Here is a 17,493-nt window from a genome sequence, read left to right on the forward strand (position 1 = left end):
GAAACTCAGCCCCACCTGTCCCCCTGGAAGCAGAATTTCATCTGGCAGTGGAAATAGCCCCCAGGGAAGGTGTGCAGTGCTCACCTCCACTGGGTGCAGTGCACTGAGCATACCAGACCACATGCAGCCCTGTTGGCTGATCTTATCAGGCCTTGTCAGAGACGTGAAGTGCATGTGTCAAGGGGTTCGTGCCTATTCATCATTGTGGTTGCCCCAAAGTAGAGCAGGCAAGGTAACACTTGAAGCCATTTTTGCAGAGAATTGCACAAACAGTAGCAGCTGTTGAGCGTCAATGGTTCCATTTCAGTTTGAGAAAACACCCACAGAATGGTAAAAGCTGCTGAAGAAACACCACAAAACACAGAAGCACATACACACATCTATACACACCCCAATAAAAGTTTAAACCTAAAATCTCGAGATATGAGGGAAGTCGAAAAAGAAGAAAAAAAATGTCAAGTTTGGCTGAGCTGAGAGAGTTAAAGAACAGACCTATGCTACGTACAAAATGTATATATGAGTGCTGCAGAGTTTTGTTTGAACTGGGTGGGGGGTGAGGTGGGGGTGGGCTGACAGTTCTTGGGGCTTGAAACTAAGAGCTGTGACTTAACTGAAAATATTTTCTTTCTGAAGAACTGAAAATATTTTCTTTCTGAAGGTGACAGTAGATGGAGCAAAGAAAGACCAAATCAGGATCCTTCAAAAAGATAATGGCAGATTTCAAATCTGGTAAACAGTGAAGCAGGCAGGAACTGACAGCTCTTGATAAATCTTACAATTATTCTTATTTAAGTAAAATTTTGTATAAGAACACGTATTAAGAATTATTTTCTCAAAATAAAAGAGCAAATTATGACTTGGTCAAATAAGCCTTGAAAACATTACTAGTAAGCATTCATTTATCTGACAGATATAATATAAGAATGAATGAGAAAAACATTGTCTCCATATAGTTAAAAACAACAACAGGAGTCCAGCGGTAGCGCAGCGGGTTATGTATGCACATGGCTCAAAGCACAAGGACCGGTGTAAGGATCCCGGTTCAAGCTCCTGGCTCCCCACCTGTAGGGGAGTCACTTCACAGGCGGTGAAGCAGGTCTGCAGGTGTCTATCTTTCTCTCCCCGTCTTCCCCTCCTTTCTTGATTTCTCTCTGTCCTATCCAACAACGATGACATCAATAATTACAACAACAACAACAAAAACAAGGGCAACAAAAGGGAAAATAAATATTAAACAAACAAACAAACAAAAAGAACTAGTAAGGGGAATAAATACTAAATAAATACATCCTGAAAATATAAAATTACAAATTGTGATGTTTTGAATTACGAAAAACGCTATGAAAAAGGTAATCTACTTTTACATGGACATTTCTGTCTGATCACTAAGCATTTTAAGCTAATTATTCTGAGGGCTAGGCAGTGGTGCACCCAGTTGAGCACATACATTACCACACACAAGAATGTGGCTTCAAGTCCCTGGTCTCTACCTGAAAGGGGAAGCTTCACCAGTGGTGAAGCAGTGTTATAGATATCTATCGCTACCTCCCTTCTCAATCCTAAAAAAAAAAAAAGAAAGAAAAAGAAAAAGGAAAAATGAATATCGGGAGTGGAGCATTCATCATGCAGACACCAAGCCTCACTGATAAACCTGGTCAAAAAATTAAAACAGGGGCCAGGCGGTGGTGCACCTGCTTAGGCGCACACATTTCAGTGTGCAAGGACCCAGGTTCAAGCCCTGGTCCTCACCTGCAAGGGGGGAAGTTCATGAGCAGTGAAGCAGAGTTGCAGGTGTGTGTCTCTCTGTCTCCTCCCATCTGTACCCGCTTCTCAATTTCTCTCAATATATCCAATAAATAAATAAATGTTTTAAAAATTAAAATAAAACACTATTCTGTGTGAATTTACAGAGATAGAAGCAAACTGAAATATGATCCTTACTGTCTAGAAGGTCAAACCCTTTTAAGAAACGCTTTGAAATTGGTTTATACTAAACATTAGCCAGTCCTCTATTAAAAAATAATATTAAGTGTTCACTAATTATAGCCTGAAAAATATGCAGTTATGTGGAATCTGAGAAACCACTTCATATATAGTGTAAGTACTCAAAGATCTGTAGGAGGAATTAACCAAGAGGCCAGAGACAGCATGAAGATTTCTGAACCATTATAGTAAATGACATAACTTGCTATGAACATTTATATTTCTAGTTGTTTTGGAGTTCAACATGGCTATGTTTTGAGCCTATGGATCACTGGAGTGGTCTCAGGTAAGCATACACCATACTCAGAAAATACAATGTGCAACTGGCCTTCCTCCCCACTTCACAGCCTTTTCTTTTCCAAGTCCTCCCACTCAGCCGTCTTATAGAGGCGCTGCAGGCAAGCTGCTGTCCCTCCCCTCAGTGACATTTATCATCCAAATGAAACTTGACACAGGAATTGTCATTTCAGTGAGATGATAAAACTCATTTAACCTTTCCACTCAATAGGCCTATCATTCCCTCTGAGTTTGATGAGTCTAGCTGAGGTCTGCTGGAGGAGGAGACTCAGACTCAGGTTCCAGCGGGCATGCTGATGCTCATCTCAACCTTACACATTAGGAGCTCATTTCTCCCAGTCACTTTCAAACTTCGTTTAAATGGAATTTCCAAACTCAGGTTTGAAGAAAGCACCTCGATTTCCTCCTACACAGCTCATGAAGAGCATCAAAGGTCTTGATGAGTGATGAAAGAAGGTAATATTCTACACACAGATGAAGCCCTTTCTCCACTGCCTTTCAGACTGTCAAAGCAATAATTGATGTGTCTCCCCAAGCTGCAATAGTTTCACGCCACCGATACCTTTTTGTCCTTTTGGGAATTAACCCTGTCACTTTGTCTAATTCTCCATAGGTCAGAAGCATTCAATGCTAGAGACTTATCACCGAGAGAATTATTACTTACACATCATAGCAATTTTAATATTTAATTGCCCTCAAATGAGGTATAATCCCAGGAATACAGAAAACAATAATACATTAAAAACAAGAAAGAGGAAAATTCACTCTTTATTCTCTAACTCCAAGTGATGTGCTGTCTACACTCACTGAACTGATTCAAACCAAATTCTTATAAGAAGAAGAGCCAATCAAAGATTAAGAAATCATTTGAGTACAATGCATCTAGGTATATTATTGTTCAAATTTATGTTACAAATACTTTTTATGAGTATTCTCCAGGGGAAGATACTGTTTACAAGTTCCCATTGCAAAAGCTGAATAAGGGTAAGAGACTGGTGATGATGACTCTTTAGTCACTATCAGGCCACTGCATCAGCTGGGGCCCTAATCGGGGAGTCCTGAGATTCCCAAACAGACATGATGGGCCTAGAACTCGAATAAATCCCTCTCTCCATTGTTACCGGTCATTTCTATCAGGAACAACACAACAGACCCCTTTGTGGGCTCCCATAGGACCTTGCCCTCAACTTGGATCAACAATGGTAGAGATTGTTCCATTCTCCCAAGGGAGAATGGACAGCATATTCTATGCTACATCTGAGGAAGATGGGTCGATATTGGGGCAGCTTGGAATGTTCCTACTCATGACCACAGAATGTGAGCTCAGATCTACAGGGATGCAGAGGTTACATAGGCTCCTAAACTGAATACGGGCCCCAGACCAAATCAAATCAGTGGGATTTATAGTCAACAATATTTATACCCCTTTCCCATATTAAGGAGCTACTCTCTTCCCTGATCCAGCTTTCTGTTCCTTTTAACAACCATGACATCATCTCCCCAGACAACAACTTGGATTCACCTGTATATCAGATTTCAGGCTCAGGGGAAAAAAGAAAAAAAAAAACTAGTATAGCCACAGGCCCTTTGGAATATAACTAAAATATGCCTATTAGCTAGCTACAAAATGGAAGACCCCCGAACTCTTCATCTGCACTATTCCAGTCTTTAGGTCTATGATTGTCAACAGTTTGTTTGGCTTTGTATGTTAACTCTCTTTTCAACCACCAGGTTCCAGATGCCAGCATGATGCCGACCAGACTTCCCTGGACAGATGACCCCACCAATGTGTCCTGGAGCTCCACTTTCCCAGACCCCTTCCCCACTAGAGAGAGAGAGAAAGAGAGAGAGAGGCTGGGGGTATGGATCGACCTGTCAATGCCCATGTTCAGCGGGAAGCAACTACAGATGCCAGACCTTCCACCTTCTGCATCCCACAATGACCCTGGGTCCATACTCCCAGAGGGTTAAAGAATAGGAAAGCTATCAGGGGAGGGGAAGGGATACAGAGTTCTGGTGGTGGGAATTGTGTGGAGTTGTACCCCTCTTATCCTATGGGTTAGTCAGTGTTTCCTTTTTATAAATAAAAATTTTTTTTTAAAGTTCTCATTTGTCTTAGGTGGTAAATATTCATAGATAAGAGCAAACAGCTAAGAGAAGACATATCAAATGCAAAGAAGAGCGATGATAAGGTAGTAAAGTTAGGTCGGGGACACCACTCTTTATTAATAGTTCTACTATCACCTGACTCTAAGAATTTGAGCCAGACTGAACTGGCTCCTGATTTCCTCATTTGTAATGAACATAAATGAATTATTTGTAAAGCTTAGGTCTTATGGCTTAATGTGAACAAAACCTACCCATGTCTTCTAAGATAGGGATAAGAATTTTTTTTTTTTTTGCCAAGGGCCATTTGGATATTTAGACCATCACTGCAGATCATACAGAACTATCAACCTTGCTCAACAATTTGTTTGGCTTTGTATGTTAACTCTCTTTTCAATCACCAGGTTCCAGATGCCATCAGGATGCTAGCCAGGCTTCCCTGGATTGAAGACCCCACCAATGTGTCCTGGAGCTCAGCTTCCCCAGAGATACACCCTACTAGGGAAAGAGAGAGGCAGACTGGGAGTATGGACTGACCAGTCAACGCCCATGTTCAGCGGGGAAGCAATTACAGAATCCAGACCTTCTACCTTCTGCAACCCTCAACAACCCTGGGTCCATGCTCCCAGAGGGCTAGAGAATGGGAAAGCTATCGGGGGAGGGGGTGGGATATGGAGATTGGGTGGTGGGAATTGTGTGGAGTTGTACCCCTCCTACCCTATGGTTTTGTTAATCCTTTCTTAAATAAAAAAAATTAAAAAAAAGAACTATCAACTTAAAAATTAGCTGTGAGACTTAAACTAATGCTACTATTAAAACAACTCCAGTTGTTTTGGCAAGGCCAAATCAAATGATTTCATGTGCTATATCCAGCCTTCTGGCCAGAAGTTCCCCACCAATTGAGGGAATTGTATATCCTCCTATACTTCAGCTTCCAGATGACTGCTGGCCTAATGAGTCCAAGTGCCATGCTCATTCTGCAGTCTTGCACAGGTCAGGATGATAGGAAGCCCCTCAACAGGAGAGACCCAGAGACAATGGTAATATCACACCACTTCTCTTTAAAATATGCTGCCATTGCTTCACAAATCAAGGGGTAATCTAACTCAGTAGTAATAACAACAACAACAACAACAACAACAACATGTCTAGAAATCTCTAAGTATTCACAAAGGACATATTACTTCTGCTCTAAGAAGACAAAAATGAACAAGATGACCAAAGCCAAAAGAGAACAATCTCTTCCCACTAATTTTACTATGAAATAAACTTGAATAGTTTAGGCAAAACAGCTTGAGAAAGGAATCTAATTGTACTTCATCCTTCCCTTTCTGGCCTTTTATTTCATCTTTTATTTTTAGTCATCACTAGAGCTTCACCTGTCTAGACTGTCTTTTTAAGGTAGATAGAAGCAGAAAGAAAAGCACTACAACACTGAAGTTTCTTACTGTATGGTGGGGGCTAGACGTAGGAGCTGCTTACAGGGATAGGAGGCCTAGAATCCTAGTAAGCGAGGACCGTCTGAGACTATGGTCATTTTGTCTTGTTTTGTCAACTGCTTCCCCTATAAGTGGGGAAGAACTTTAAGGTAGCACTGAAGAAGAGGTTTGCAAGCGCACAAGAGGAAGCACATTACATTGTGGAAGGAGCTTGAGAAAGGTAACCATACCCGGAAGACAGAAGTCCAATAAAAAAGACAGAATCTCCAGGCCAGGTGGTGGTATATCTTGTAGAATGCACACATTATTGTGCATGAGGACCCAGGTTCAAGCCCTCAGTCCCTAGCTATAGGTGGGATGGAAGCAGTAACACAGTTATCTCTATCTCTCTCTCACTCCATTCCCTCTCAATGTCTCTCTTGCTCTACAATCAGTCAATCAATCAATAAATAATCAGCAGACCTATGGGAAGCTGGCTCCAGGTAGGACAAAAATAAGGACTATCATAAAGGGGAGGACACATGAGGGAGGGACAATTTCTCTTAATGGTCTTTGTGTAACTATTACATGAGCTATCAGTACACCTTAATTATGTTTATTTAATATTTTGTTTATTTTAGTGAGAGAAATACAGAAAAAAAAGACTCAGAGACCAGAGGACTGCTCTGCTCTGACTTATGGTGGTGATGGGGATTAAACCCGAGGGCTTGGAGGCTCAGGCATGAAAATCTTTTGTAGAACCATCATGCTCTCTCCAGTCCCTTTATTCTGTTTCTGCACACTGTCTAACTCACTACTTTGAAATAAAAGTTCATACTTTGCACACCTGATCATCAAGTCACCTGTGATTCTTCTGAAGCAACATCTGTGAGGAGACCCAACTTCTCCCAGAAGGAAATTGGTTCTAAGGCCTCTCAGACCCAGGACCAGTATTTCTGCAACACCGGGTTGTGCTCATGAAAAAGCAAGCCCACTATGCAAGTGAGGTATTTTGTTGGTCCTACTCTGTTATTTTTGGCATCTTAACGAAACATGGTATACCGTGGAAAGGACATACTGGGTTTTCAGAGAAGTTCATGACACTTTTTTTGCATAGGAAAACAGAAAAATATGTCATGACTTTTCTGACAACAAATTTTGTCTGTTCTATCTCATTTAATTTTCATAACAATCCTATGAAGTAAGCTAATGTCCTCCAATTCATAGATAAAGTGAGTTTGGCAATTATTCCTCTAATACCTGCTACTTGTGCACAGTGGAGACAGAATTTGAACCCAGATTTAACAATTACTGTTCAACCTTAGAAATCTGTCCCAGATTTAAATAAACAGATCAATGACACTTAAACCACAGTTTTGTAGAGAAGGTTAAACAACATAATAAAAAAGAAATGTTTAACTCAGAACTGGTGGCATAATAGGCACTCAATCATTTTCTTCTCAAATACAACAAGAGATATGGATTGGAAGTAAGGAAGATAGAAATAAACCTTCTCAGCAACCAGAAGGACAGAAATCACTAAAGTTCGAGCAGAAATAAACAACATCGAAAATAAAAGAACCATACAAAAGATCAATGAAGCCAAATGTTGGTTCTTTGAAAGATTAAATAAAATTGACAAGCCCCTAGCCAGACTCACCAAACAAAAAAGAGAGAAGACTCAAATTAATAGAATTGTAAACGATGCAGGAGATATCACAACTGACACCACAGAAATCCAGAGAATCCTGCGAAACTTCTATAAAGAACTATATGCCACCAAGCTAGAGAATCTGGAAGAAATGGAACAATTCCTAGAAACCTATGCACTTCCAAAACTGAACCAAGAAGAACTACAAAATCTAAATGCACCAATCACAGACAAAGAAATTGAAACCGTTATTAAGAATCTCCCCAACAACAAAAGTCCTGGACCAGATGGCTTCACAAACGAATTCTACAAAAATTTCAGGAAACAGTTAATACCCATACTTCTTAAGCTATTCCATAAGATTGAAGAAACAGGAATACTCCCTTCCACCTTTTATGAAGCCAACATCACCCTGATACCAAAAGCTGATAGGGACAGAACAAAAAAGGAAAACTACAGACCAATATCTCTGATGAACATAGATGCCAAAATATTAAACAAGATCTTGGCCAACCGGATACAGCAACACATCAAAAAGATTGTTCATCATGACCAAGTGGGATTCATCCCAGGAATGCAAGGCTGGTTCAACATCCATAAGTCAATCAATGTCATTCACCACATCAATAAAAGCAAAGCCAAAAACCACATGATTATCTCAATAGATGCAGAGAAAGCCTTTGACAAAATCCAACACCCGTTCATGCTCAAAACTCTACAAAAAATGGGAATAGATGGGAATTCCTCAAGATAGTGGAGTCTATATATAGCAAACCTACAGCCAACATCATACTCAATGGACAGAAGCTGAAAGCATTCCCCCTCAGATCGGGGACTAGACAGGGCTGTCCACTGTCACCGTTACTCTTCAACATAGTATTGGAAGTTCTTGCCATAGCAATCAGGCAAGAGAAAGAAATCAAAGGAATACAGATTGGAAGGGAAGAAGTCAAGCTCTCACTATTTGCAGATGATATGATAGTATACATAGAAAGACCTAAAGAATCCAGTAGAAAATTACTGGAAGTTATTAGGCAACATAGCAAGGTATCAGGCTACAAAATCAATGTACAAAAATCAGTGGCATTTCTTTATGCAAACACTAAATCTGAAGAAGAAGAAGAAGACATCCAGAAATCACTCCCATTTACTGTTTCAGCAAAATCAATCAAATACCTAGGAATAAAGTTGACCAAAGAAGTGAAAGACTTGTATGCTGAAAACTATGAGTCGCTACTCAAGGAAATAGAAACTGATACCAAGAAATGGAAAGATATCCCATGTTCATGGAATGGAAGAATAAATATCATCAAAATGAATATTCTCCCCAGAGCCATATACAAATTTAATGCAATGCCCATCAAAGTTCCACCAAGCTTCTTTAAGAGAATAGAACAAACACTAAAATCATTTATCTGGAACCTGAAAACACCTAGAATTGCCAAAACCATCTTAAGGAAAAGAAACAGAAATGGAGGCATCACACTCCCAGACCTTAAACTATATTATAAAGCCATCATCATCAAAACAGCATGTTACTGGAACAAAAATAGGCACACAGACCAGTGGAACAGAATTGAAAGCCCAGAAGTAAATCCCAACACCTATGGGCATCTAATCTTTGATAAGGGGGCCCAAAGGATTAAATGGAAAAAGGAGGCTCTCTTCAATAAACAGTGCTGGGAAAACTGGGTAGAAACATGCAGAAGAATGAAATTGAACCACTTTATCTCACCAGAAACAAAAATCAACTCCAAATAGATCAAAGACCTAGATGTCAGACCAGAAACAATCAAATACTTAGAGGAAAACATTGGTAAAACAGTTTCCCACATACAGCTCAAAGACATCTTTGATGAATCAAACCCAATTGCAAGGAAGACTAAAGCAGAAACAAACCAATGGGACTACATCAAATTGAAAAGCTTCTGCACATCCAAAGAAACTATTAAACAAACAGAGAGACCCCTCACAGAATGGGAGAAGATCTTCACATGCCAGACATCAGACAAGAAACTAATCACCAAAATATATAAAGAGCTCAGCAAACTAAGCACCAAAAAAGCAAATGACCCCATCCAAAAATGGGCAGAGGATATGAACAAAACATTCACCTCAGAGGAGATCCAAAAGGCTAACAAACATATGAAAAACTGCTCTAGGTCACTGATTGTCAGAGAAATGCAAATTAAGACAACACTAAGATACCACCTCACTCCTGTAAGAATGGCATACATCAAAAAGGACAGCAGTAACAACTGCTGGAGAGGATGTGGGGACAGAGGAATCCTTTTACATTGCTGGTGGGAATGTAAATTGGTCCAGCCTCTGTGGAGAGCAGTCTGGAAAACTCTCAGAAGGCTAGACATGGACCTTCCATATGATCCAGTAATTCCTCTCCTGGGGTTATACCCCAAGGAATCCATAACACCCAACCAAAAAGAGGTGTGTACTCCTATGTTCATAGCAGCACAATTCATAATAGCTAAAACCTGGAAGCAACCCAGGTGCCCAACAACAGATGAGTGGCTGAGAAAGCTGTGGTATATATACACAATGGAATACTATGCAGCTATCAAGAACAATGAACCCACCTTCTCTGACCCATCTTGGACAGAGCTAGAAGGAATTATGTTAAGTGAACTAAGTCAGAAAGATAAAGATGAGTATGGGATGATCCCACTCATCAACAGAAGCTGACTAAGAAGATCTGAAAGGGAAACTAAAAGCAGGACCTGATCAAATTGTAAGTAGGGCACCAAAGTAAAAACCCAGTGGTGAGGGGTAGACATGCAGCTTCCTGGGCCAGTGGGGGGTGGGAGTGGGCGGGAGGGATGGGTCACAGTCCTTTGGTGGTAGGAATGGTGTTTATGTACACTCCTAGCAAAATGTAGACATATAAATCAGTAGTTAATTAATATGAGAGGAGGAAAATCAATTGTATGTCTCAAAGTTTCTCAAAACACAAACTGAATCTTTTTAATATATAGGCTGTGTATTTGATATGCGGACTCTCTCAAAAGCCTAGACCAAGTAGATTAGAAGCACCCAATAGCACAGCTATATACAAGATACTGCGTACTGTACAGCAAACCATAACAAAGGGACTTTTCAAAGTTAACCCAATTAACAAATAATGTGATGATAACATTAACTATCGATTGTCTTTTTGAACCCTAAGACAGTAGGAACCTCACATCTCCACTATAGAGCCCCTACTTTCCCCAGTCCTGGAACCCTTGGATAGGGCCCACTTTCCCGTATGCATCTCCCAATCCAAACCAAATAATATTGCATCCGCCGATCACAACCTAACCAACGCAACGATTGCCACCTCAACATGCTTCACCTCAGACTGTGTCCAGAGACTTCACGTGTGGAATGACAACCCTTCAGCTTCATTACTCGGGTGAGACCTTTCCTTTTATAGTACACTCTAATTTCATCTCAGGTAGTTCACTTTCTAACAAAGTCCCATAACCTAGATATACACCAGTTTCTGTGAGAGAGAGCTTATGTGCACACGTATCCATAAACTACTGCAAAATATATACCTGAAAGCAGAAGTACACTAGAGTTTGCAGTGAGTACCTCCCTAACACTTCCTCTCCACTATTCCAAGCTTGGGATCCATGATTGCTCAACAAATTGTTTGGCTTTGTATGTTAACTCTCTTTTCAATCACCAGGTTCCAGATGCCATCAGGATGCTGGCCAGGCTTCCCTGGATTGAAGACCCCACCAATGTGTCCTGGAGCTCAGCTTCCCCAGAGACACACCTTACTAGGGAAAGTGAGAGGCAGACTGGGAGTATGGAGTGACCAGTCAATGCCCATGTTCAGCGGGGAAGCAATTACAGAAGCCAGACCTTCTACCTTCTGCAACCCTCAACAACCGTGGGTCCATGCTCCCAGAGGGCTAGAGAATGGGAAAGCTATCATGGGAGGGGGTGGGTTATGGAGATTGGGTGGTGGAAATTGTGTGGAGTTGTACCCCTCCTACCTTATGTTTTTGTTCATTAATCCTTTCTTAAATAAAAAATTTAAAAAAAAAGAAATAAACCTTCTCACTATGAAATACGGTGTGTGGGGGGGAATAAGCATTGATGAAGCAGTTGGGTGACCTCTTCTAAGACCTCTGTCTAAGTAAGCTATCTTTCCAAGGTTCCTGTTATTACTTTCTAAAAGGCTTTGTGCTTATGAAGCATACAGGGCTGTGAAAGACAGGCCAGGCCAGGCCAGGCACTGTGGACATTCAGTAGCCACGCTCCTGGTAGGTCAGCACTCGACCTCCTTAGAGTGGGAGCACTCTTTCTGGAATAGTAGCAGGAAATGCACCCTCCTCACCCCAGCCTGGGCACTCTCTCCAGAAGTCATGGGTGAGGAAGATGTTTCCTGCCATTCTGCACAGGACAGAGAGTCACTTAACCTTGCTTTCATTATCAGTGGAGTCGCCAGCAGTTGGACCTCCACCCCTTAGAGTGACCCAAGAGCTAGGACTGACTCTTTGGCATCACCCTGACTTGGTTGCCAGCAAGCAAGCCTGTCACCTTCCTGTTTTATCTACACATGGTGTTTACTTCCTTTGACGTGGATTCTTACACTTGGGGTGGGAGGGATTTCTCGAAAACAACACTTGTATGCTGCAGATTGCTGGTCTCCCCACCCCTTTCTCTTTCCTTTTCAGGGCTCCAGGAATTGCTAAATGGCATATCCTGAACACCCAACACTCTTTGCTAAAAATACCAGAGCACGGGCTTATCTGCATCAGCACTTCCCCTCCAGGGGCTTTACAGACACTATCTCATTTATCCTTGAAAATATACTGAGAGGTAGGATGTGGTTAAAAAAAAAAAAAATGCTACCCCAGAAAGGTAAGGAAGGCTTCAAGAGGAAAGGTCATGGTTCCAGGGTCTATTCTATTCTGAGGCGCAGCAGACAATCTCGGGTCCTTAACTTTGAAGTTTCTAATTCCAACCACTGTATTTTCCCCTTGAGACTTTGGGAATGGAGTCAGTCTAAAACAAATACAGACCTAAATTTCCTGGCACACAAGAAGAGAATAGGTTAGATGGAGTTGGATCAGACTATGTTTCTGGGTCCCTTTGCTTTTAACACAACTGGAGATTCCCCTAGCCCTTAGTCATCTCTTCAAATCACTCTACATATCCTCCCCAACTTATCTCATCTGCCACTATGGTTTCAACTCTCACCTCCATAAGCTAATGGTAACTGTAAGATTTTCCTTATCTCTCACCCTCTCTGCACAGTTGAATATGTAATAACTCCCTATTATAAATTTACATTAATTTGTCATATGCACTTTAAAAATGTATTCCGGACAGAAATCTGTCCCAAGCACATGCCCAGGGAGACTGGCTGATGTGATATTAACAAAAGAATTCCTGCCTTCTGGTTGCTGGTTGGGTTTGGCCTTTGATGAGCAATGGTAAGAGAATGGAAGAAGGCCAGAAGTTTAATATGCTACAGTTATTCTTCTACCCTTTCCATGTGGGGTCACTGGCAGCACCCTAGATAATGGGCCAGGTCCCATCACATATTCCTTTCTAGTGTGCAGAAACCTATACCTTCCTGTTGTCCATCAAGCTTAGAGATGGCAAATGCCCCTTCCTCTTAACATCAACAATATTAGGCAATTTCTCAATCCAGAATGCATTTTTCTCCTAGTTTTTTTTAATACTGTGATTATTTTAATATGCCACCACTCAGCAATCTTCCCTGGGTCAAATTCCTCTTTCTTCTATTTTTAGGAAGAGAAACAGAATAAGAAGAGACATACCATGTAACCACTTTATCATTCATGGAGCTCCCACGGGGCCAACCATAATACACCCCCGTGGTCCCAGCGCTAGAATCCAGGGTTCATGCCTGGCAAGACACACATTGTGAACATGTCTCTTCTGAAATATTCATGTAGAAATACCAGTTTTTTTGTTTTACTCAGTGTTATGAAAACTGTACTGTACATACAGTATTACTGGCCATAATGTCTTGAAATAGTAAATGTGAGCACTTACCTCACCTCCAGTTGCCACATGTACACCATATTCTACTGCCTTTACTAAAGACAGTGTCCATACCTTATCTCCTTCTCCTGTTTTGTCCTGTCCTCTCCTCTCCTTTTCTCTCTTCTCTCCTCTTCTCTTCTCTCTTGTTCTAATTTGTCAACAGTGAGGGGAAAAAAAAAAAGAGTACAGATATAGATACTTAAGAGTTGTTTTTGTATATTGCAATTGTGATTCATCTTGCTCAAAACCAAGAGGATTATTTTTATGGTTTTGTTTGTTTGTTTGTTTTTTGGCCTCCAGTCACTGGGCCTCTGTGCCCATACTACAAATCCTCTACTCCCTGTGGCTATTTTATCTTTTCTTCCCCCCCCCCCATCTTGTTTGATAGGAGGACAGAGAGAAATTGAGAGTGGAGGGGGAGGGAGAGGAAAGACAAGACACCTGTAGACCTGCTTCACCACGTGTGTGAAGACGAAGCATCCTGTGTCCTTGCATGCATCCTTGTACAAAGTAATGTGTATGCCACTGCCCAGCCCCCGAGGATTATTTTCTCCAGCAAAACTGAATCTCTGTCTTCTATTCTTCTTTCTTTTTCCATACTTTTACGTAATTTTGTTTTATGAGAGAGAATATAAAAGAGCCCAGAACACTAGTCAGTTCTCAAACATGTAATGACTGAGACCACATCTGGAACCTCAGTCTTATGCTTTACTGTTAAAATATCTCCCTAGTCCTCTCTTTGTCCTTTTAAAAGAGATATACTGCTTGCTACATCTTCATTTCTCCTTGAAATTAACAGAAAAAGATGCATTTTAATTATACAAGTAAACTCACCAAAGCAAAGATTTCTAATTGATTATAAAATACATGTTTATTGGGGTTGGATGATGGTGCACTCAGTAAAGCACACACAATAACCATACTCATGGAAGACCGTTCAGGCCCCTGTCTAGCTCCCTCCTGCAGGGTGGATGTTTCAAGGCAGTGGTATCTCTCTTCCCCCTTTTCTATCTGTCTATCTCTTCACTCTCAATTTCTCTATCAAAGAAAAAGGGAGGGGGCACAGGAAGAAGGGAGGAGGAAAAAGAAAGGAAAAGAAAAAAGGTTACTGAGAGATGTGGAATCATCATGAAGGCACCAAGCAAGACCTAATAATAATAATGGTAGCAGTGAAAAAAATTAAATTAAAACATATATATGTTTATTATCTTAATCCTAGAAAAAGAAATATATAAAACAAGAAACTAGTATTCCAACATTTGGAAAACATTATTACTGATAGCTTTATAACATTATTTTTTACATTTATGCATTCATTATTATAGAGAACATATTCAATATACAATTTTGTCTTCTACATTTTTTATCCATGAAATAATAGCTACTTATCCAAATTATATAAAAAAAGTAGTTTTGCTGAAAACTTTTGTGAGAAAAGTGATATACAGTTCTATTTATGTGAAATACAAAACTTTGCTCTGAAAAAAAAATTTAAGTAGTTTTGGTGATACAATTAAATTAACTTAATTCAATAGCATTATAATAGTCCTCTATTTTATACCAGTGATTTAAATGCTCCATTACTAGAAAAGTAGTTCTTTTAATTATTATAAAATGTTTAAGTATTTTAAATTATTACTATAAAGTTATGATGCACATAATCTGATTATATTTTTGTGCATAATTTAGAATGGTTTTCAGTGGTAAGTCAAATAAGGCTATTTTAACAACTCTATAAGCCTCAATACATAGTTGTTCACTAGAAAGAATATACCAGTTAATATTTTCACAAACAGTATTTCAAAAAACAAGGTTAGAGTCAGAGCACCTTAGCAAGCTCTAAACTTACATTTTTTTTTTATCATTGAAAAGTAAAGCCTGGTGGGGGGGTGGCAGGTGGGCGGTAGCAAAATGGGTTAAGTGCACATGACACAAAGTGCAAAGACCTGCAAAAGGATCCCAGTTCAAGCCCCTGGCTCCCTACCTCTAGGGGGGTCACTTCACAAGCAGTGAAGCAGGTCTGCAGGTGTCTATCTTTCTCTCCGCCTCTGTCTTTCCTTCCTCTCTCCATTTCTCTCTGTCCTATCCAATAACAACAGCAAAAACAACAATAACAATGGCAACAAAATGTAAAAATGGCCTCCAGGAGAAGTGGATTCGTAATGCAGGCACCACCAAGCCCCAGCGATAACTCTGAAGGCAAAAAAAAAGAAAGAAAAAAAGAAAAAAGAACGGTCTGTGCTTTTATTTTTTAAAATATTTTTAATAATTAGTATACTAAAATGAATATAAAGCAGCTTAAACTCCATTCAAATGTACTACATCTTTTGTTTCACTTTGATTTGGACAACACTTTATTATATATGCCATGAGGTATTCAGGGAATAGTTCCTCTGCCACCAGACTCACCTGCCACACCCTGTCATCCTCAAGGGCACTCTGAGGGCACACACAGGACAAAGCCATTCCCAGGCCTGAAGCATGGTGCTGAGGTCTCTGCAGTAAGCACTGCCCAGCCAGTGTCTAGCAGACTCCTTATAGAGAAACTGTACAAAGGAAAGAATCCATCCATAAGAAAAAATTCTCAACAAATCTTATATAAATGCCAATAGTCACTAACATGGGAGATCTTATGCTGAGCACTAGGATATTTGATCTGGTGAGCTTACCTATTTGTGCTGATGATACAGTGACCAAGTATAATTCACACTAAACAAGTGAATCCTACTTTGGTTTATTACCTTTCTCATAGATCCTCACATTAGCTTTTATTTACAAAGTTATATTCTGTAGATGCATTTTCTACATGTCAAATGAAGATGATATCCTAATCTATCTTCCCTATCCACTATACCAGATGGATCCAAGGAGATTAAACCAAGGTGTGGGTCTCAGAGCATTGCCTAATGCACTGAAAGTCCTCTGTCTCTTTCTCAGAGCTGGTGAGGAATGGCATCCTTTGGGTGCCAGAGTAGCTTCCAGTTAAGTGGAGTAAAACAGGGCTCTTTGACAAGTAGGTTCAGTGAGAAGTTCTTAATAAAACAATGGGATGTAGACTATTTACAGAATGCACTGCCCTCTGTTGTGACTACTGAGTCTCTGGACAATTTGTATTGTTCGGTTCACAGCCCCCGGGCCGCCCCATGCACTGCACCCCCAACTGCCTGCTCAGCTATTGTCGCTGATGGAATCATCCTGGCCTTCTCTGCATTCCCACCCCAATGCACACCCACTGCCCTCCATCATCATTTCCCCTATTGTTTGCTGGGCCTGGCCCTGACCCCTGGGTATTTATAAAGGCCACTTCCTGCAGCATCATTGTGTGCTCAGTGGCCCTCAGCTCCCCACATTTCCTGACAATGAGGGGTGAATTGTTAACAGCCTGAGTCCAGCTCCCAGCTTCCTCCATGTCCTGTTTACCCTGTTCTGCAAGCTTCTCTCTGGCCACTCCTCAAGCAGAGTCCCTGAGTACTGATTTATCCCAGCGTGAGCAGCAAGGAGAGAAAGTACATTCCAATCTACAAGTCTGTCTACAGTAAAACAGCCCACAGGGTGAAGGGCTTCCACGTAATGGGCCAGGTCTTCCCTTGAAGGGTGTCTTAGCCTCTGGATGATGCTTCTGGTGAGATGTGGGGCTTAGAGACACACAGCCTCTTTCTCTATGCTTTCTAGCATATGGATGTGATGGTGATTGCAATCTAGGTTCTATCTTTTAGGTGTTCTTGAGTTCAGGGCCTAAGCCAATATATGGTCAGGGATGTTATAAACCTAAAACAAAAACCACTGTCCTTGTAGAAAAACAACATGGAATGAAAATATGTCAAATATGACATTTCTGTCATTTCCTAGATTTGTTTTTGTTCCCTTTCATTCCTGCCTTGCTCCTCAAAGTATCTTTTGTTGTGGAATTAGAACATTAAGTTAGTACATTGTGAAAGGGAAATATTCTAGTTTCAATCATCTGTGACTGTAACACTTCAAGCTTTGAGGGAATTGTGTTTGTAAATCTGA

The 17,493-nt window shown here is 40.6% G+C and overlaps 1 long non-coding RNA gene across 1 annotated transcript in view; it reads right to left on the minus strand.

The window, feature by feature from the left end:
* Positions 1-16,489, minus strand: part of LOC132534915 (uncharacterized) — a 208,596-nt gene extending 192,107 nt beyond the window's left edge. The window contains exons 1-3 of the long non-coding RNA XR_009546672.1: positions 16,152-16,489; positions 15,892-16,028; positions 13,555-13,630 (exon numbers count right to left, since the gene is read on the minus strand). This is a non-coding gene — a long non-coding RNA (uncharacterized LOC132534915). The remainder of the gene's footprint in view (positions 1-13,554; positions 13,631-15,891; positions 16,029-16,151) is intronic.
* Positions 16,490-17,493: the final 1,004 nt, after the last annotated feature.

The sequence above is a fragment of the Erinaceus europaeus genome, chromosome 20, assembly GCF_950295315.1.
Source record: "Erinaceus europaeus chromosome 20, mEriEur2.1, whole genome shotgun sequence".
Classification (NCBI taxonomy): Eukaryota; Metazoa; Chordata; class Mammalia; order Eulipotyphla; family Erinaceidae; genus Erinaceus; species Erinaceus europaeus.